The 21,575-nt window shown below is 39.5% G+C and overlaps 1 protein-coding gene across 7 annotated transcripts in view; it reads left to right on the top strand.

The window, feature by feature from the left end:
• PTPN5 (protein tyrosine phosphatase non-receptor type 5) overlaps nucleotides 1-21,575 on the top strand; it is an 86,558-nt gene that overhangs the window by 6,658 nt on the left and 58,325 nt on the right. The window contains exon 3 of one of the 7 annotated variants that reach the window (XM_052694061.1): nucleotides 963-1,072. The exons of 5 other annotated variants lie outside the window; for them this stretch is intronic. The gene's annotated coding sequence lies outside the window, so the exon portion shown is untranslated. Of the gene's footprint in view, nucleotides 1-816; nucleotides 925-962; nucleotides 1,073-21,575 lie in introns of those variants that run through there. One more of the 7 variants, XM_052694062.1, reaches the window with a different exon arrangement.

Raw genomic sequence — 21,575 nt, 5'->3', positions numbered from 1 at the left:
TAATGCCACGCTAGCTACGTCTGCTGTTTGAAAGCTTTGACTTCTGGTTGGTATTTTGCCTTGTGTGCAGTGAAGGCATAGGAAAACCACTGGAGTGCTGGTGGCTTTTTAATCTCACTAGTCTTAGAGACCAGGGTTATAGGAATGGCTTTGGCTACAGATTCCAGGCTATTTGTAACAAAATGTTTTGCCTTTCCAAACTGAGTCATTTGTGGACTATTTATAAGAAGCTACACTGGAAATATTTAATTCCTGAGGCTGTGATTACTACTAAATGTTATTTGTGAATTCTTTCTTAAGTTGAAGTTTAATATGAAATTCAGTTGCGTGTATACAACCCTGTCCATCTTGATGCTTTCCAAATTAGGCTTTATTGCATTTTTCCTTAACTTCTCACTCCAGAAAGTAACATTCTTAGCAGTTTCTACCGAGAAAAACATTTTTTCCCTACAGATAGTTGCTGCTCCCTTCAATAGGAGAACATGCTCTGTTTGTAACACCTGCAGTATCAGTAGTCTCTAGTGGCATGTTCAAATTTGCTAGGAAATACAAGTGCAACATTTTATAAAGATGCAAAGAGCTTTATCAGGAATTGTTATATGAAAGGAAAACTACTGAAAAAGTAAGCTTAGAATTTTGCATGTTGGGGAGCCTTTGTTCTGCACTGTATCTTGTAGGTGCTATAAATAAGTATTTTTTGTGACAGATGATGTAGCAGAAATGCTAAGCCATGGCCTGAAGCAGTGATTGAGCACCTGGTGGGAAGGCAGGGCCAACCTAGGGAAGCTCAGGTGTATGCAAAGCACCAGAGTGACTGGAAGGGGTGGAGCCAGGATTCACCCCTTCCCAGACCTCATTTAAGGGTTGGCAGTGGAGATAAAGGAGTTTAGCTGAAGATCTCTGTGTACCTGAAGCCTTCTACAGGTAAACAGCTTCTTTCCTTTTTTTTCCTGTGTCTACAGCTGCTGCATTTGAGCAAAATCTCACTTGCTGCAGCCTAGGACCTCTCTACTCTGCTGTCATTGCTGTTCTTTCCATTGCATCAAAGGTGATTCGCAGTCAGTAAAAGCAGGTAATTCCAATTGCTATCTTCTTTCTCTTCTTGCTGCTTCAATGGCAGGAGATATTTAGCAACAAACAGCATTACAGACTTCTTTAAGGATGTGAGATAAGGGGAAGGCTGCATTGGAGTATAATAGCTAAACAAATAATACATAATTTTCTAGTATAATAGCAGGTTAGATACATCTGGAAGACAGGATTTAAAAAGCTGAGGTGTGTTAAAAGGACAGTTGTAACCAACTTTTTTTTTTTTTTTTTTGTCAGGCAGAAGCTTGCCTAATTTCAGTCTTGAAGAGAAGTTGTGTTTTGTAGCCAAGTTCCTGTGCAGATTGGTGGTCGTCAGTGTATGATAAGAGGACTGGGAGAGGAGAGGTTGAGAAAAGTAGTGAGGAACAACGCAGTCCTTTGAGTCTGCTCACTTCTCCCAGCTGTTCTCTGAAAATCAATTTGTCACAGTCAGTCCATGGAGTGTAAGCTGACAGTTGTCATGGAACAGTCATGACAACATGCAAGCGCTAAAAACTTTTTTCATGCAGCTACTTTGGGAGTTATTCTTACAGTTCTGTTCTTGAGTAGCTACCTGCTCAAAAGATACATAGGAAAACTAGCCTCAGTACATTTCCTTTGTTTCTCAGTCATTCATGCCAGTCTGCATCTCTGTAGTATTTTGGGTACAGGTGCACACTTCCATAAAATGAATGATAAGGCAGATTCCTGCAGGCTTGCTAATGGCCATGAATGTCCTTACCATGTTGAAATTTAATTTGTCTCCACTCTTGTAAGATTTAGGCCATGCTGTTTAGGTAGGGACAATTAGAAGAAGCCTGGCACCTTGGTTCAACCTCTCTGACCACTACTCTCTCAAAGATGTTGTATGAGGTGTTCCCTTGGACAGGTGTTGCTGCTTTTAAATTTATTGTCAGTTCACTGAATTACAAACAACTAAAAAACAGAAGTGTGGTTTTTTTTTTAATATACTTGTAAGCAAACTAAATTTTTTTTTCTAGCATAACCCAGAGGCTCTGAGAAAAGCATTCATTTCTTTCTGTTGGAGAATTACATTTTTCTGAAGATTCCAGAAAACCCTTTTATTTTTAAGAACAGAGATTTGCTGCTTCCTTCCTGCACCTTGATGTGTTGAGTACAGGTAGATTTATTTATTTTCTTTTACAAAACATCTGCTCTACTATTCAGTACTCCAAAGGCATGCGTTCCAACATTTTCCATCTCAGTAATGGTGCATGTTACCAGTCTGGAGCTTGGCTGTATCAGTCTTTGTTAGGAGTAAAGCATTCCCTTGCTAGTGCAGATCACAGCCACCATTCTGTTACTCTGACCAAAAACCACTTGCTCTTTAAGTTTGAGAATAGCAAACCAGAGAGGTGGAATAACTTAATTGGTTTGTTTCAGTTCTCTTCTAAATATGGTAATCAGAGTTTGAAAACATTCGTAAGATGAAATGTTGGCACAGACATCCTTTCTGTGAAACTGCAGATGTGACTATGTTGTTATGAAACTTGGGAGATCTGTGAATTATTGTAACAAATCCCATGACTGAAAAGAATGTAATGGCTACTTTATTCTGCTCATGATTGTTTCCGTGCTTCATTTAGAAGGACCACATCATTAAAATAATAACACTTTCTTTAAGTTAAAGAGGGAAACGTATAATACCTAACTTGTTCTGATACATGTGAACAGTTGGGTGCCAAATTCTGTGTGTATTTTAACCTATTATTTATTGTCTTAAACTGTGTTTTCAGACCTTTTAGGGCTCTATTCTTTGTGTAAGTTTATTGCAAGCATGTGTCATGTTTTATAACATCTCTGGGTGCTTAATTGTGTTGTTTCCAACTGAAGCAGGAATTACTATTTGTAAGTTTTCATTTATTTTGAACTTAAAACAGCATGAAAAGCAGCATATGTCCTGGACTTTTTAGGAAAAAAAAAATGTTACCTTGAATTTTCTGTATGCTCTCCAGCACCCTGGTCCTTCAAACTCTGGGTTGGAAATAATGTAGTAGAAATCTGTAGTAGAGCTTGCTGCTGAATATAGTGCTGGCTGTTTGCCATAGTTCTGCATGTTGTCAGTGGGCAGCGGATCACAAATGGAGGCTCGCTGCTGTATAGTTTTGTAGTGATGCTAGATAATGAGAGAATCAGCAATTAAACAGCAATATTTTATCTGCAGCATATTCTGTGCAGCTCGGAACATCAGTTTTCACAGTCTGTTATCCTTGAATGGATAACATTACGTTATATTTGTATGTGTTAGATTAAATTGAGAACTGATGTTCTGTGTTAATCTTGGGTATGACTTTAACATTACATAAAGATGTTTAAACACAAAAGTTGTCAGTGGTGAGATACTGGTTCAGGCATAGTGCTGAGAGGAGACAGTTACCTGTGTACCCAGGGTTTGGAAAAGGTTCTTTTCTGCTTGGCAAGTTACCTTAAAAATTGGGTCCAGATGACACAATCTGTGGCTTTAGTGTGCTTTGTCACAGCCTACTGGTGCGTGTTTATCTGGTGGATTTGTAAATCTGTACCTGTGAGATTGCTGATGACACTGGGAAGAGTAGGGAGCCCAAAGCTAGATGGAATAGTGCCTGCTGTCATTTGGGAACTTGTTTTATGAAGATACCCTGCTTGCTCTCTGGGTTGTTGATACTGAAGTAGAAACTAAGAGCAGATCTCCAAGCTGACTTCTTGTCCTTAGAAGTAGGTATTTTTTCCAGTGAGCTGTGCAGTCACCTAGCTGTGTCCATTCAATTTTTTTGCTTAATTTTTTCAAACTATACCAACCTCTGCTGCTCAGTGGATAGCTCTCGCTCTTTCCATCCGGGTCTGTCGTTTCTTCTAGCCGTGTATTTCTTTCTCTCACAAAGAGCTCAATAAGCTTCTGCCACAAATGTTTCAAACCAAAGTGTCTTCTTCACCCATCTCATTTTCTCAGATTAGCAGTTTCTGTTTAATGTTATCCCAAGCATGAAGGTAGGTGCTTTTCTCTGGAAGCTGTATTATCACCTATGTTAGTAATATTTGAAGGTGCATCACATTACCAATAAATTGAGTGAAGAGCTTAGCTGGGAGTATTCTGTATTTAGCATAAAATCAATAGCAAGTGTCTCAGCAGAAACAAATAGCCAAGCTAGTGTTGGGGAAAAGTTACAGGGAAGTTCAAAACCACTGGAGAACTAATTACCTGTATCAGATAAGGTAAAAATCAGAGGGGTTCAATGTGTGATGGCCAGAAGATGAACATGCCCCAGATAATTGGGAACAATATGTAATGATGTGATCTACGCAGATTATATAGAAATTATTGCATGCAACTCCCTCAAATATATTGGTATTTTTTTCTTAGTCCTTATGTGTTGCATTATCACAGTAGATGACATGCCAACTACCCTGAATTTTGGGGGAAGTGAGCTTTGGTGGCTTTTTATAGCTACCGAATTAAGGAAATACCATGATTTAAATTAGGGTCTGATTCTGTGGTTCTGTTTATTTCTTTAGCCCTCTTATCTACAACATGTTTTGTGTTTCTCCTTAAGCAAGGTTCTCTTCTGGGAGTTTGTGGACCTCACTTGGATTTGGACCAAAAAAAATCCCTTTTGAGGAGTGCTTGTGTTGAACTTTGTTTTTATGACGTTCAGTATCCTTGGGATGAAACGTCTTAGGGGCTAGAATATTATTAGCAGACAATGAGCTGACTGTTGATATTTCCTTGTCAATATTGGTGGACTGAACAGGATGGAACCTGACATCTTGCTTATAAGGAACTTTATCATGAAATGAAATGAGCTGGTGGTCACCACTGCCATATATGTAAAATCTGCTTCTGATTTTTGTTTCTTTTGCAACTGATCCGTATGGATGTCATCCTCCCTTACTTAGCAGGTCACAGTGGCTATTCAGAATTATCTTCTTTAGGCCAGTATTGATCCAAGAAATGGTTGCACTGATCCATCCAACTGTTTCTAGGTCAGTTCCTGAAATACTGAACTTACACTTTGTGTCTACTTGTGATTGTTGTCTTTCTTTGCTTCAGTTGCTGCATGATTTTAATAGTTGATATTCATTAAGTTACCTAAGCTAGAGGTGAGTAGCACTGAGATCTTCCTGACAAGTCAGGCTATTTGAAGCAGTTATTACAAATCATAGTCATTTACATTATAATGGTCCCTTGTCCTAGAATCATAGAATTGCTCAGGTTGGAAAAGACCTTAAAGATCATCAAGTCCAACCACAACCTACCTGTACAACCCTAACTCTAACAACGCTCTGCTAAATCATGTCCCTGAGCACCACATCCAAACAGATTTTAAATGCATTCTGGGATGGTGACTCAACCACCTCCCTGGGGAGCCTATTCCAATGCTCAACAACCCTTACTGTAAAGAAGTGTTTCGTGATATCCAACCTAAACTTACCCTGATGAAACTTGTGGCTATTTCCCCTTGTCCAGTGTATAATTAATGAATATATAGATATTATAATTATGAAATAAGAGAGTTTTGGCTAAGAGATCCTTCCCTTCTGGTAGCCAGCTCTTAAATGGGTCTAGGAGAGGTGGAGCCAGGCTCCATCCTTTCCAGCAGCGCAGGTGAATTGCCTTCACCTGTGCTCCTGTGGCTGACTCATTGCTCATCTCAGGTGATTCATCAGAGGTTCAGGCCATGAGTCAACAGTTCCCATACATCCTGTCACCAGTAAGAAGAGACCAACCCCGCTCTTGCTGTAAGCATCTTTCAGGTATTGGAAGAGAGCAATAAGGTCTTCCCTCAGCCTTCTTTTCCTTCATGTTGAACATCCCCAGTTCCTTCAGTCGCTCCTCGTAGGGATCAGGTCTCACACCTTACATAAGTATAAATTTTAAAGCTTCTCTGCTGTAGTAATCTCTTATGCATTTAGGAGATGTGAATGGATAATTCTGAGTGTTTAATTCATTTTGTTTGAGGATTTCTAAGCCTTTGATAGTCAGTCTGTCTTTGTGACGGTGGTTGATGTGGGGAATAATTTTTGGGAAGCAAAGGGATTGGAAGGCAATCTTTTGAAACCATTTCTTTCCAACATCTTTTGTGTGCATTGTTGACATGAAAAGAGCTGGAAAAGGCAAGACAGTGTCTGGTATTTCTACTCCCCTCTGCACCTGCAAGGCATTCACATTTAAGGTATATGATGCAGAAACAAAGCCCTATTTTGAGAGATAGTTCCATGGAGAAGGGTCTTAACAGAAATGGTGTTGTTGACCACTGTTTCTGTGTGTATGCCATATAGTCTCTGTGGGCATGTTGTCAAGCACTGAGTAGAAAAGGAAAAGTGAGAAATCAGGTCTTTGTAAGCCCTCCTTTAATTATATGGAGGTCGTTATTTCCATGCAGTGTTTAGCATCTTCAAAAAAAACCTTGGTTCAAGAAAATCTGAGAATGGTATCCCAAAATGAAGCTGAATTCTTGTTTGTGTTGAACATGGTGGCAGAAACATTTCAGATAGAGGGAAGAAGATTGGATTTATATGATGATGCTATGCAAGATGTAAAACATGAAGGTCTGTGCACTCTAGCACTGGTGGTTTTCTGTCTGCAAGGACTGTGATACTCTGCTGTGGTGCAAAACCTGTTACTCCATTTTGAAGTGATTTGAAGTAACCAGAGAGAATAGAATAGTATTGGCAGCAGCTTCCTTTGCTTTGAGTACTACATCTGTATATTCCTTAGAGAACTCATTAATTTTTGAGGCTGTGACAGCAATAGCCAAAGCGCATACAGCAGTGATACACTGATAATTTGTGGTGCTGCATTCACTCCTTTGGCATAATTGGTTCTGCTCTCTTCAGTGGTGTGAGGGCACCCCAAGACTGGGAGAATTCAACCCAAGAAGTACAGGACTATGCCATTTGATAAACTAATAGACAATTGTCTGATCTCTGATGGAAATACTTCTTAAGATGAACTTTCTGTGCTGACAACTCAGCCTGTTGGAAGGAATTGTGCAATAAGATCCTGCTCACTACACTTTATGATGGAGATACATCAATACGTAAAAGGCAAAGTTATGAGTTACAGTATGATTTCTATTCAGTAATAATGAGCCTAGATGAGTGCCTTGTGGCATCTGTGATGGTTGTGAAATGTCTGTCTGCTCCATCCACTAACATTGCCTAATGCTACCTTTCCTCCTCACTATTGCAACCCATTTCCAAGAACCACAGGCTCCAGCCAATGGGATTGGAAACTGTAGGAGCTACTATGCGGTTTCTAATCAAAGGAACAATATGAAGAATCTATGAATACGAAAATGTAAACATGGGGAAATAAATAAATGCTCCATTCAAAACAAAAGATATTTTGTGCATGAAGCTCTTATGTGTATTGTGGATTTCATAATGTTTGATGTTATTAATGCTTATCTTCCTGACCCTGAACTAATACATATAATCAGCCCAGTGATGGAAGCAGAGTAAAGCTCTGTAAATCAAGAATAGCAGCACATGTACAGGTGGGGTCCGTACCCCATGAGCAGCTACGTACTTTGACCCACTGATTTAGATGGATATTTTGCTGAAGGTAGTCTGTCATTCTCTGGGGGGTGCTAACCACTTGTACTTCCCACTGAGGGTAGTGCTGGGGCATTTACCATCTCAAGCCTGCACCACACTCAGTAAGTTTTGGGATTGTTTTGCTGACATATAACTAGGGATTTATAATGGTGACACAACCTTAACTAGCCTATTGCAAATGTAACCTCATTAATGAAGGGCTCTCGAGGGTGCAGTGTGCTCCTCTGTGGGTGAGCATCTTAGGCATTTAATGCCAATTTGCACATTGGCACACAGTTCAGCCTTTAGTCTATCTTGTGATACTATACAGTGGAATTCTGATTCCCATAAGACTGTTTTATTTTGTTTTCTTTGAAAGACACGGAAGTAAATATACACGTGTATCTGTTGTATCATTCTGCTGTATTTTAGACAAGAGGATGAGTCAGCTGGGGAAGTCCCTGAGATACAGTCCAAATACAGATTGCTTTGTCTGTCTTCTCAGTGTCCTGTTAGTCTTCTAGAAATTAAGTAGGTTATTCATAATCAACTATTAGTAACACGTCAACTTAGTGTCTCATGTTGGTGAAGATCACTTAAGTTCAGAAAACAAGATCTTAGATTCAAACAAAATCCTACTTCTGTTTCTGCCCAGGAGTTTTATGCAAATGGAGATTAGCATTATAGGATGCTATTAAATTTATTTCTAGTATATTTGGCAGCTAGATTGTTTTATGTCTCAGAAAGGCATTGAGTTACTTTTGTTTGTGGCGTAGTTCAGTAGTCTGTACTTAGAGGTTATCCATGTAACATCACTGTGCAATAGCTGTCTCTAAATAACTTCATGCACTGATGCAAAATAATTCTGGATTAGCTATGCTTAAAATACCCATCCTACTATACTCTGACATAACGTGCATTTGTAGGTGAGTTCATATGTCTTTACCTACCTATTGTGTACTAACTTTCAAAGTGTGACACCCTAAAAATTTAACATTTTGTTTTCGAGATGTTGGTTTTCAAATACTTTCCAGCCACTTGATTCAAACATTTCAGAAAGAACTAAACATTTTTGTAAAACTGGACCATTTGTCTATTTGCTCTTGGGCTTGCGGTGAGGAGTGGGTTCATTAAAGTGCTTCATTTTCCCTTGTGAAGCAATTTTATAGACACAAAATACACTCCTCACCAAAATTAGTAGCATTAACCATGGAAGTAGCTTAACTTTTTTGAAATTTCAGAATGCTATCCAGAACAAAAACTTGTTAGTGATGACATGTTCTTCTGTGCAGACTACTGCAGGTTGAGTGATTTGTGAATGTACTGGACCTATGCTATTTGAACTCTGCAAATGCTAGGAGCCATGAAAATTTTGGCTACCTCTCCTCTTGCCATATGCTTTACTAGCATGATGCTTGTTCATAAGCTGATCAAGCTGTTTTGTTGATGGAGAATTAGTGCTGAGAGATCATGAATCCACACTAATGTTTAATGGCAAAGCAGTCTTCAGAGTGATTTTGTGTATGAGGGCAAAATAAATCTAAAATGAAATAGAACTCTGCAACATCTTTATGAATGGATAGAGAACATGCTGTGAGCTTACTGGATCATCTTGAGCAACGCTGTCAATCCCACTTATGTCAGGTCGTGAAGGAGTACCAAGTAGCTATTGGTCTCCAGGTAGCTCATTTCATGCAGAGGGTAAAACTAGCTGGGGCAGTTAGAATCTGCAGTGCAAATATAATTGACGATTGAATGAAGTCAGGAATGCCTCTGATTCTGTCAAAGTTAGACTGCTATGGGGAGATTTGTTTGCTTCAGAAAAAAATGTCATGCAAATGAGCTTGATGCAGAGTTCTTAATGAATTTAATCTATCTATTAAAAGTGTGCATTTTTCTGTAGTGTTTCCACAGAACATTTGGCAAGCTCTCTGGAATCGTGTTGAATTGAGAATTACAGCACTTGGATATGGCATGTGATTTTCTCTCTCTGCCCTTTTTTATTTATGGCCCGTACTCTGCCTTACCCAGAAGCATACAAACATTTGCTTACCTGAATTTGAATTTCATAAGCAGTGCTGCACTACTTGGATTAAAATTTGTGTTGGAGGGAAGAAGCATTATGTCATTTTAATCCAGCAGTTAGCTTAAGGGACAAAAGGAGGAGGAAGTGGTGGTTTTACAGAGGTGGGAATGCAGACCAGAGTGGAGCTGGCTAGAAGGACTGTGTGGCAGAAAGTGATTATCTTTTTCATGTCAGATTTCTTACATGCAGCTGCAATTTGTGTCACCTGGTGCAACGCTAATGGCTAGAAGACAGTCACCTCCTTTATGTGTACAGGAAGTTGATTTTAAGGACAAGCTTGAAAACTGGGCCCACGTGAACCTAAAGAGGTTCAACAGGGCCAAATGCAAGGTGTTGCACTTGGGTCGAGGCAATCCTGGATGTGTATAGACAAGGAGAACTCACTGAGAGCAGCCCTGTGGAGAAGGACTTAGGGTTCCTGATGGGAAAAAACATGAGCCAGAAATGTATCTTGTAGCCCCAGAGGCCATCTATATCCTGGGCTGCATCAATAGAGGTGTGGACAGGAGGGAGATGGAAGGAGGTGACTGTCCTCTCTACTTTCCTTTTGTGAGGCCTCATCTGCCGTACTGCATCAAGACCTGATACAAGAAAGAAAGCTGTTGGAGCAGGTCCAGATTAGACCATGAAGAAGAGGGCTAGAACAACTCTTCTGTGAAGACAGTCTAGGGGAGCTGAACCTGTTCAGCATGGAACAGAGAAGGCTCCAGGGAAATCTCATCGTGACTTTCCAATACTTTAAAGGAGCTTATGATCAGGAGGAAGACTGACTTTTTACACAGTCAGATAGTGATAGTACAAGAGAGAATGTGTTTTAGCTTAAAGAGGGGAGGTCTAGGTTAGATATTATGTGGAAATTCTGTACTCAAAGGACGGTGAGGCCAGAGAATTTGTGGGTGCCCCATCTCTGGAGATGCTTAAGACCATGCTGGATGGGGCACTGGGCAGCCTAATTTAATGGCCAGCAATTCTGCCTACAGCAGGGGTTGAAACTGGATGGGTTAAAGGTCCCTTCCAACCGAAGCCATTCTGTGATTCTATGACTCTTGGATTTTTGTAGAGTTCTGATAATGGATTGAAACCTGTGCATGCATTTCTGTGGATCTGGTATTCTTAATTCTCCTATAAGAGTCCTAGGCAAAAGAATGTAGTAATTTTGGTGCTTTCTGATTTTCATTAAATCCACTGAAAGAAATTATCCTTATTGCCCAAAGATGGGTTGCTGAGGAGAACATTACGACCACTTGTAGCTGCTTGTTCTGCTATGTGGGAGGCTGAGGTTTCATCAGAGCAGAGAATTTAATTCCCCATTTCACTGAGGTTAGATTTTTACAGAAATATAACTCTGTGCACCTTGTAGAATCTGCAGGAGAGCCGAGCTGATTTGTGTTGAGACAGATCTCCCACACGGCTGTGAAAACAAGTGCACAAATTCAGAGGAGCTAGATGTAAATCTGAAGTAACTGTCATGGAGATTGATATTCTCTCTAGGAGTTAATCTAGATTTACATCAGTGTGACTGTGACCAGAATCTCTCAGGGTTCATTTTTGCTAGATTTTAGTAGCTTACTAAATTAATTGCTAATTAACTTGAGACGGTTGATTATAGTGGATGTTTCCCACATATTTCTTCTGTTTTACCATCATAAAACTTAAAGGCAGAGCTCCTTTAGATCAGAGCAGACCCTGTATATTCTGAACTTCTGCTTTATAAAAGCTGTTTCCTTTTGCTAAGTACTAACCTACAGATTGCAATGAAGAGATGTTATGCCAAAGTACTGCAGCTGTCAGAAGTCCAAACTTGCATGTCTCTGGAGAATAAACATCAGAGACATCTTGTCTATGGTATTCAAAAGTGCAAGGAAGGGTTTAGGACAGGTCCTGCAAGGCAATCCCAAAATGCCCTTGAAGGCTGGCCTGGCCAGTTTCTGCAGCAAAGAGGTGCAATGTGAAACTTCTTGCTGTAAATACAGTAGTCAGTTTTAAGTGGATTCACCACTAAATTGTCTAAGAAACAGCCTGAACTACCTTCCCTGAAAGCATTGCTCCCCTTGTGTGTCAGAAAGGAGTTGGATATCACAGAATCACAGAATTGTAGGGGTTGGAAGGGACCTCCAGAGATCATCGAGTCCAACCCCCCTGCCAAAGCAGGTTCCCTACAGCAGGTCGCACAGGTAGGCATCCAGGCAGGTCTGGAACATCTCCAGAGAAGGAGACTCCAGCACCTCCCTGGGCAGCCTGTTCCAGTGCTCCGTCACCTCACTGTAAAGAAGTTCTTGCACACATCTGTGTGATGTTAATTTTATACAAAGTAATTGTAACATGAAGTATCTCATAGTAAAATATTTTGCAGCACCCATAGCCATTAGGAGGGGAAGATAGAAGTGCTGCTTCTTTAAGGCCTAGCAATATTGAGATGTCTGGAGATTCTGCTTCCCCCCTTTCCTCTTTCATCCTTGTTATTAAAAGGGCACATTTTGTATTTGTTATACATGGTGTAAGTAAAATTGGGATGCTGGAAGAATGAGATCTTTGTGAACCTACCAGGTATCTTGTTGTAGTACTACTACTCTTGTAGTTTGGTCAAGGAGATCTTATGATAATCTTACTTGAAAACTAAATTCAGATCCTGCTCCAGCTTTGTACAGAATGGAGACAGAGGAGGACAGTTAAAGCAAGCTAAGAACTTGTATTCCCCCTTTAGATGGTAAGAAGGCCTATGTTGGTGTTGAAAGTAAAACTGAATTATTCTACTGTCCAAAGAAGGTCCTTATTCTGAAAATAAACACTTTTTTATGTCCCACAAAAAAAAAGTCTAAGCAATGTGAATTTAAAATGCTGTTCTTGTCTTCACACTTACCAGCTTTCCAGACTTTGGGCCATGCCTTGGTATGTCTCCTGAAGTTTGTAATTTGAACTGTGAAGACCTGGTCATACCGAAGGATGAACATGCAATGAAGGTGTAAAAATGCAGTGAACTGATGATCATCTTTCTTACCTGCATAAGAAGGAAAAGGCATTGTGCCAAGCAAATATGCGCATTAGATGACTAACAGAGCTCCCACACTGTCAGTGTAGGCAGGGAATATGCAATGCAGCCACATATGTGTCTCAGAACTATACTGAGTGCTTTTTATTCCTTATGTTTGGTTTTGTTTTTAAATATGATCTCCTATTCTTGAGCAGGATGTTTATCTCTGTGCACAGAAAACAATATTGGTCGTAGTTTTTAATGTGTAAGGAAGTCTTTTAAATCACCAGCTGATACATCTATTACAAGTGATGTTAGAATTTCAAGCAATTGTTACAAATGTTCATTAGGGGAGCCCTCTGTATCTTACGTAACTCTCCGAGTTGATTTGTTTTTTTAACTGCTTTTTCAGTGGGAAAACTGGAAAACTTAGTATTTAACTGTTCTTTTTGAGGTCTGATCTCTTTCTTTGATAAAATGTGAGATTTTGACAAAAATAGCGTGCCATAACAAAGGAATTGAATTTCATTTAATACTTGCTCACCCATGGTTTTAAAATATGCATGCTGATATGACTGAGCCAATTACACAGGGAAATTCTATAAATCCTGGTAAAGAAGATACATTTCCACATTGCATTTAAACTAACGGTGAGCTTCCATTGAAAATGGTCCCCTTTTTGTTCCTCCAATGATGACTAATCCACGCTCCAAATTAACTGGTTTTCCATCAGTTTTGAAAGCTAAAGCAGCAGCCCTATTGCTGCACAGAAGATGAATGGAGGGATGTGATGCAGTGAAGGAGAGTGAGTGGGATGAAACATTTCTTTCTGCAGCAGCGTTAGGTTAGATCAGCTTAAGGTTTGTTTCATGTTGCATTTAAGTGCTGGTTGTTTGCGTGATAGTGGCATTTAAATTCCCCAGGGAATACTGAGGACACAGTGAGCTAAGAACTCCACAAATGTACAACGGGAGACATCTCTGTAGTTAAATCTTTAAAATGAATAAAAATGTAGACAAAGAAAGAGACAGAATTGCAAACCAAGGTCCAGTTCTGTGACCTGACAACCAAATGGTCAAGTATTTGATGGAGAGATCTCGATTTGTTCCAAAAATGAATGTTTTGCCTAGTTTTTATTATACTTTTCATTTATCCCATAAGAATACACTGCTTGAGAAAGCAGGATTCTACCATTGTGGAAGCAGAGAAAAGCAGAAGTCCTTGCAGTTGATCCAAGACTTTCATTAACAGTGGCAAAATCTGTTAGTATTCTTTTAGCTGTAAGTAACATTCCATCTGATGACAAACCAATTTCTATGAATTAAAGACAGGTAGTCAAGGAAGCCAGATTTTACTTAAAGCTATTTAGTAGCCTGTGTAATAGTTTGGTCTCGGTTTCCTCTGTCCACATTTTAAAAATCTTTTTCTTCTTTCTTGATCTCGATGAAAACTGGCATCTAGATCTCATACCAGTTCCTTCACTTTTACTCACAAAAATTGCTATTATTTGGACTAGCAGTTACAAGGAGATGTTAGGAATGCCTGGAATGAGAGTCTGCAAGTAGTCTGCATCCTATAAACTGTGAGTACACTTAGCTGGTTAATTGAACTTAGTTTTCAGATCAAGAAGTACTTATATGTGCACTTCATTTTAATATCGTATGCCTGTTCATCTGTCCCAGGAGACTTGGCTCTGTCTTTGAGTTTCTCCATTCTTGAGGTGAAGAAAGTGAATGTAAAGACTAAAGATCAGAGAGTGTGTGACTTCATGTGGCTTTTTGGGAAACACCTTACACCCTTTTAAAAAGCCACTTGACTTTGTTGAGATATCTGTATGAAATAATAGTAATAAAAATGTTCCCTTGTCTGATACAAAGTTGTAAAGAGGTAAACTTACAACACAACATCACTAAAGACTGCCTGAATGATGAGTTCATTGGAATAGATTCTGTCCTTTTCAGAACAAAGGAAAAAGTGAACAGTAGCAGTAAACCATTACATCATTTTGTTCCATTCTCTGGATTTGTGTTTTGTGATGATGCTCCTGCACATCAGCCTTCTTTGTTGCTTTGTCAGTGCCCACGTAGTCATATACATGATTGCTTCTGTCTAGGCAGATTGTGGCAGTTTTCAGCAAAATTTAACCTGGTAGCTTAAAAACAGAGGATCTTGATGGTACAGAGCACATGACACAGTCACTCCAGCTTCCTTGAAGTAGTCTGAATGTGCTGCTGAGTGCTTGCTACCAGTCGTTCAGCAATTGCCTATTGGTTTTCTGTGACACATCCTCTAGAGATCTCACACAGAGCAAAATGATGCACTGAATTCTTCGTTTAACTCAAAGCCTGATTTTGCTGGCACTTATGCACATAAGTGTTCCTGTGACTGCTTTTATCTGCTTGTGTCAGTGTAACAAAGGGCATGTAAGAGTTCTAAAAGCAAGGGTTTGGTTGTGCAGCTTACTGTTTCAGGTGACTAGCTGTCTGCAAAACTACTCAACCCTCAAGGTTTTCTCACAGCCATGGGCACATAGCAGAACATTTCACCTATATAACTGCAAAGTAGGTATTAAATGCTACCAGATCTAAGCATTGTTTTCACATCAGTTACGATGGTGACTACAAAATTTGCAAGGCATTTGAAAATAAGATGGTGTAAGTTTTCAGAGATAAAACCAGTTCCAAACCATCCTTGCTTTAGTAGTACTGTACTTTCTTCTAAGTGCTCACAGAATGATGGGGCAAGTTAGGCAATAGGGAGGTTTATTTCTTTTAACAGTTTAAAAAGACACATGTTCCTAAGTTATGTGATAAGAGGAGAGGAAGCAAAAGATGAATGCTTCAATTCAGAGTCAGTGAAGAGAGAGGAATTAAGTGTGGATTTTGGCAAGGCATCTTCACTGAAAGCTGACCATAACAGTTGCAAGTTGTTTAGGAACAGTGAACTCTTTCTAGAAGTTGCAGGATCTAGAGGTATAGGCCTTGTGTCTGCAATTTCAGTGTTAATTCTTCATTTGGTCTCTCTGGAAATACAAAGAAAACATTTTTATACCAGCATTTGAAAACTGTGGTTAACTGCCAGCATTAGGGAAGGTCAAAGAACGGCATTTGGGACTGCTGCCATTGCAAACAGCCTTATGTTAAAAACTCAGATGTGTGTGTAAATTGGCTCTTGTCAGCTGAACCACAATGACTACACGTACATATTCTTAGTCTGCTTTTGTAAAAGTGCTAAGCAGTTTTTCTTGAATTTCAGCAAAATTATTCTGTTTGCAATGAACTGAAGGCATGCTGAATGCGCCTGCACTTAAATGAAATATTAACTTTCTATACGGGTTATAAATGTTCAGACAACAGGGCCCTTTGTGTCAAGACAGGATAACATAAAGAGAGCTGTGCAGAAAGGATCAGTGTTTTTCATTATATTGCTTTATAGAGTTTGAGGGTGAAATTTGGCCATCAGCAGTGAGTCATGAAATCCGGTTACTTGTTGGTAACTCACACACAGGTTGTTGGATTGGAATGAGTGCATTTTACAGAAGGCAGACTGACTTTTTACCCTGTCTGATAGTGATAGTTCAAGGGGGAATGGCTTTAAACTAAAGGAGGGGAAAAACAGGTTAGATGTTAGGAGGAAATTCTTTACTCAAAAGGTGGTGAGGTACTGAAACTCGTTGCCCAGAGAAGCTGTAGATGCCTTGTCCTTGCAGGCTTCCAGGGCCAGTTTGCATGGGGCCATGGATAGACTGATCTTGTGGTTGGCAACCCTGTCTATAGGTGAGAGTTGGAGCTGATTGATCTTTAAGGTCCCTTCTTACCCAGGCTGCTCTAAGCGTGTTTCCAAGTGGGCTGTGATTTACTAGCGTAGTCAGAACTAATCTTTTCAGTTTTGAGCAAGATAAACTGTGATTTCAACAGGACCTCTGTAGGACGGGTTAATTAGAGCATTTTGGCCCTTTTTATACTCCTGTACTTCAGGAGACATCCTGATTGAGCTTGTGATGCTAAGTGTGTTGGTATCAATAGAAAGAGTTGTATTGGCTTCTGTGGGCTTCTTATGAAACCAGAGGAACTGGCTAATGTGTGTATTGCATGGATGTCCGACATTTTGCCTTGCCTGGGCCACAGTCATTGAAGAAGAGTTGCCTTGGGCTGCATGTAAAGCAAATAATATAGTTAGTGTGTATAAGAAAAAAAATATATATTTTTTTTTATTAAAATGTAAGAAAGAGAGGAACAGAAAGATAAAACTAGTGGGATATTTGATGTTTTTGTGAAACTTCCATCTGATTCAATGGAAGTGGATGCAAGTCTTAGTGAGTTCTCAAGGTGTTCATCAGAGATATTAGAACTATTACTCTTTCTGTGATTCATCCTTGAAAACAGCACAAGATGTTATTCTCTGTTAAGATAAGTCTTATAAAAGGATACTAAAGACACGTGATCAATTTTTTCTTTGAGTTGAATGTCTGGTTGATTTTTCTGAAATCTTGAAACCTACTCTTAAATTCCTTTATCAAAACTGAATGCAAGGCTGTATATTTTTTTAACATTTAATATTTGTTCACAAAACTATGTGTCAAAACATCAAAGTGCATGAAATTATTTGCCGTAACGTGAGCTTGTCATAATTTAAGTTCCATTTTGAATGCTGTTATGGTTTGAAACATAGCATAGATAAATGGATTTTTGCCTTCAAGGTGCATGTTTAACTCATTTAAATATGAGTGGTCAAATCCACCAAAAAAGCTAAATCAATGAGCCATTTTTCATCTTCAGGTTCTGGAATAATTTTTCCTTTTGATTTTTATAAACGACTTGATTTCATTTTACAAATCATAAAAACTTTTTAGCATTTTACCCTGACTTAATCACCTTCCTACAGAAAAGTAAATGATGTCCCCATAATCGGTTTTAAAGAACTTCTGGAACTGGCAATGATTCAGTCCATTGGATTTCATGAAATTCACAGCTTTGATGACAATTTGCATGGCATTATCCCCCTCTACTCAGCTCTTGTGAGGCCCATCTGGAGTACTGTGTCCAGGCCTGTGGCCCCCAGCACAAAAAAAGATGCAGAGCTATTGGAACAGGTCCGGAGAAGGGCCACTAAGATGATCAGAGGGCCAGGGCACCTCCCTTATGAAGAGAGGTTGAGGGAACTTGGTCTTGTTTATCTTGGAGAAGAGAAGGCTCTGGGGAGATCTCATTGTGGCCTTTGAGTACTTGAAGGCAGCATATAAAAAGGAGGGAGAACGACTGTTTATGTGGATTGATAGTGATAGGACTAGGAGGAATGGTTTTAACCTAAGATGAGAAGATTTAGGTTATATGTTAGGAGGAAGTTTCTCACACAGGGGGTGGTGATGCACTGGAACAGGTTGCCTAAGGAGGCTGTGGATGCCTGGAGGCATTCAAGGCCAGGCTGGATGTGACTCTGGGCAGCCTGGTCTGTGGTTGGTGACCCTGCACATAGCAGGGGGTTGGAACTGGATGGTCATTGTGGTCCTTTTCAACCCAGGCCATTCTATGATTCTATGATCATTGAAGCTTTCACACATATATTTTCTGTACATGTACAACGCAGGGATATTTCATCAAATGTGAGATGCTAGTGGCAATTGCATCATGTTCTGTTAATTTTATAGGTCCCTCTTTTTTTTCTTTTTTTTTTTACCAGCATTGCTGCGGTGCCATCAGTAGCTATACCAGGTATGTTGACAATAGTTAGAGAAAACTACTTCAATGTAATTTTTACTACTGCATACAAATCAAGAGATGTAGTTATGTCTTTTAATGGCACCAAAGATGCTGTTTCTTCAGTGACAATATTTCATAATCAATGTCTCTAATCACAAGTCGACCTATGTCTGTGGCGTCAGTACTTCCATCTATTACCAAAGCATAACATTTGAAATTAGTAGCTGTACTCTCCAAATTTATCTCAGTAGATTTTCCTGTTTCTTCAGTTCATTTGGCTACAGTCTGCTGACACAAACTGATTTTAGAACAATCCATTTTTTAAAATCAGAACACATTATAGCTGCCACACTTTTCAAACATCTCTTCATAAACTTGCCATCAGTAAATGGTTTTTGATTTGTTTTGCAATCAGGTTTGCTACCACGTAGCTAGCTTTTGTAACAGAGTCTGCTTGACTTGTAAGGTTTTTAAAAAGATTTTGTTGAGATGACAGACCTTTTTTCAGTTTCACTATTTTGTCTTTGCAAAGCATTCCTTGATATGAACCAAATTTGGCAGCATGTGTTTGCAGATAATGTCTTTTCAAATTGTAATCTTTGCAACTGACAGAGTTTCCTTACAAATTAACCATGGTTCCATATTATTTGTTTTGACAAAAAAGTACTCATCTGTCCATTTTTCCCTGAACGCTCTTCCTTCATCCAGGATCTTTTTGGATTCTCTTTTCTACTGAGATGCCACGGAGTAGGTTGAAATATTACTATTGGCAATCACTGCATTTTTTCAACAAGCTGCACAAGTGCATGTCATGCATAATACACACGGAGTTCAATGTGAGTGAGCATGTGATGAGCACGAGAGGCAGAGTCTGCACTGCACCGCCTCCTCCCCGTGCCCTGGATCCAGCATGCACAGTGCTGATCACACAGCAGTGGCTTGACCGTTGCTGAGCGATGGGTGCGTACCCAGGGCAAGAGAGGGCCACACTGTGAGCTGTGCTGGGCTCCTTGCAGGCTACGGGTTGAACGTGCATGGCATAGTGCTTTAGAAGTAAATGGCAAACTATATAAGCCTAAGAAGCAAAGCGTTGTATCTTCCGAACCAAAAAGTAAATACAACTCTGACCATTCTCTTATTAGATCTTGTAAAGAAGGAAGAAGTCCTTGTAGTTTATTAGTGGTGAGTTTCTTATAACATACTTACATGATCCTGTTCACCCATGCGTTTTGCTGTGCTTTGAGTGACTAATTGTGATCTGAAGTCTCAGAGGCTATGATGGGCTACATTTTTTGTTCAGTTAAACCCAGTGCATGGCGAGAATGATGCATGCAACAGTCCTTAACAGTTAAGTAGTGAAGGTCTCACTCTTGTACACAGATCTTTATATGCCCTGAGATTTTAGTGAAATCTGTCATTATTGTGGATGCCCTCCCTGGAGGTGTTCAAGACCAAGCTGAACAGGGTTTTGAGCAGCCTGGTCTAGTGGGAGGTGTCCTTGCCTCTAGCAGGGAATTTGGAATCAGATGATCTTATGGGTCCTTTTCAACTCAAAGCATTCTACGATTATGATTTCAAGTGAAGTTTTTAGGTGAATCCCAATTCCTATAAGCAAGTAATAAGTGAACAAAGATGGATCAACAACAACATGGGAGTATGCTTCATGTTGTTTTTGTGCTTCCCTTGACACCCTCACTTGCAAAAAGCTAAGCTAGTCAGTAAAACTACAGTCAAAAGCCCATCAAACATGCTTCCAGGCAGAACTGCTTTCAGGCAGTACTTCTCGCCTTAGGAGAGGTCAAAGTACAGATGGGTGAGCTCCCATTTCCAGCTGTTCAAGGGATTTGCAGTCCAGTGCCAGGCTGCTCTCCAATAAGCTGTTCCATGCAGGGGTCTGGGCCGAAGAAATGATGATAAACATGAACCATAAACACTGAAACAAACTAACAGTGCTATCATAATATTAAAGGTTTTTTCTTTTCATTGATGTAATTTCTTCTTCTGCTAGTTTCATATCAGTAGCTTGGTAGTTTATGGGGGAAAATTACATCATGGTACTTTAGAACTCCTTTTTGATTAACAGGCTGTGTTAAAAAAAAAAAAACAAAACCAACAACAACAACCAAAAAACTCTGATGATTCTTGAACATCTGGTAGTGTTAAAGCTTAGACTTTTCACTTATTTTTTTAGGATTCTAAGAGCATAAAGGACATAAACAGTAATCTTAGAGGACTGCCTGTCCAGGAGCAGACATTGGAGATATTGTGTGACTAAAAGGACTGAGTGCATGTCATATGGTAAATAAGGCAAGGAAGATCAGATTATATCACACTGTGACTTTAATATAGATTAAAAATGTCATACTCTTTCAGAACTTATCCTAAGCTTGGAGAATGAAGGGAACAAGAAAGCCAAACCTTACTGCAGGTTGTAAATGCTTTACAAGACCCAGTTAGCATGAAAGATATGATTTTGCTACATCTTTTCATTATGGTAAATATTTATTTTAGTTTAGCTGTGGATCTCATGTTATGCAAAGGTTCCATTTGTGATCTGTTCGAAGGCTACTTGATGTCTTTGAACCTCGTTTTAACTGGAATTTCTCAGGAAGACTAAAGGATTGAGCTTTTATTGGTGGTAAGCATAAGGAAGTAGCTGTTGGATTATTATTTTTTTTTTTTAAAGTGGTGTTAGACCAGTAGGTGTCCAGTTATCATGGACTTAGTTCTAAGCATATTCTGTCCCTTAGCTAGAAAGTGTTTCCTTTCTGCATAACAAAGGCTCTTTTACAAAGGCTGGTCTTTCAGTCAGGAATTTGGTGCAGCTAAAACTTTATTTTTATCGGTTAGAAAGCTGTTCTATTTATCCTCTGGTTATAGCATAAGAATGCCTTAATGCTGTGCTGGTCCAACCTTCCATACCATCTTGTAAGTATGGATGTTTTGCAGATTATTGCCATCCGTTGCTGTTTTTATGGTACAGAAAGCAGTTCAGCTGGTGTGGGTGAGCCTTTCGAATCAACTCCACTCTGTGAAGGAAGGCCCAGCTTGTGGAAAGAAGATATTAGAAACCCTGACTGGGAAGCATTTGGAGGGCAAAAACATATTCTAGATGTGAATGGGTTAATTTCACCTACTACATGCTTTATTTCAGAAATGCTTCTTTATGATCTGTGACCTATTCTTATTTTATGTAAGAATCACGAGAAGGTTT

Source organism: Tympanuchus pallidicinctus, unplaced genomic scaffold, assembly GCF_026119805.1.
Source record: "Tympanuchus pallidicinctus isolate F22 unplaced genomic scaffold, pur_lepc_1.0 scaffold3, whole genome shotgun sequence".
Taxonomy (NCBI): domain Eukaryota; kingdom Metazoa; phylum Chordata; class Aves; order Galliformes; family Phasianidae; genus Tympanuchus; species Tympanuchus pallidicinctus.
The sequence above is the reverse complement of the archived record's forward strand: the minus strand, read 5'-3'. Positions and strand labels throughout refer to the sequence as shown.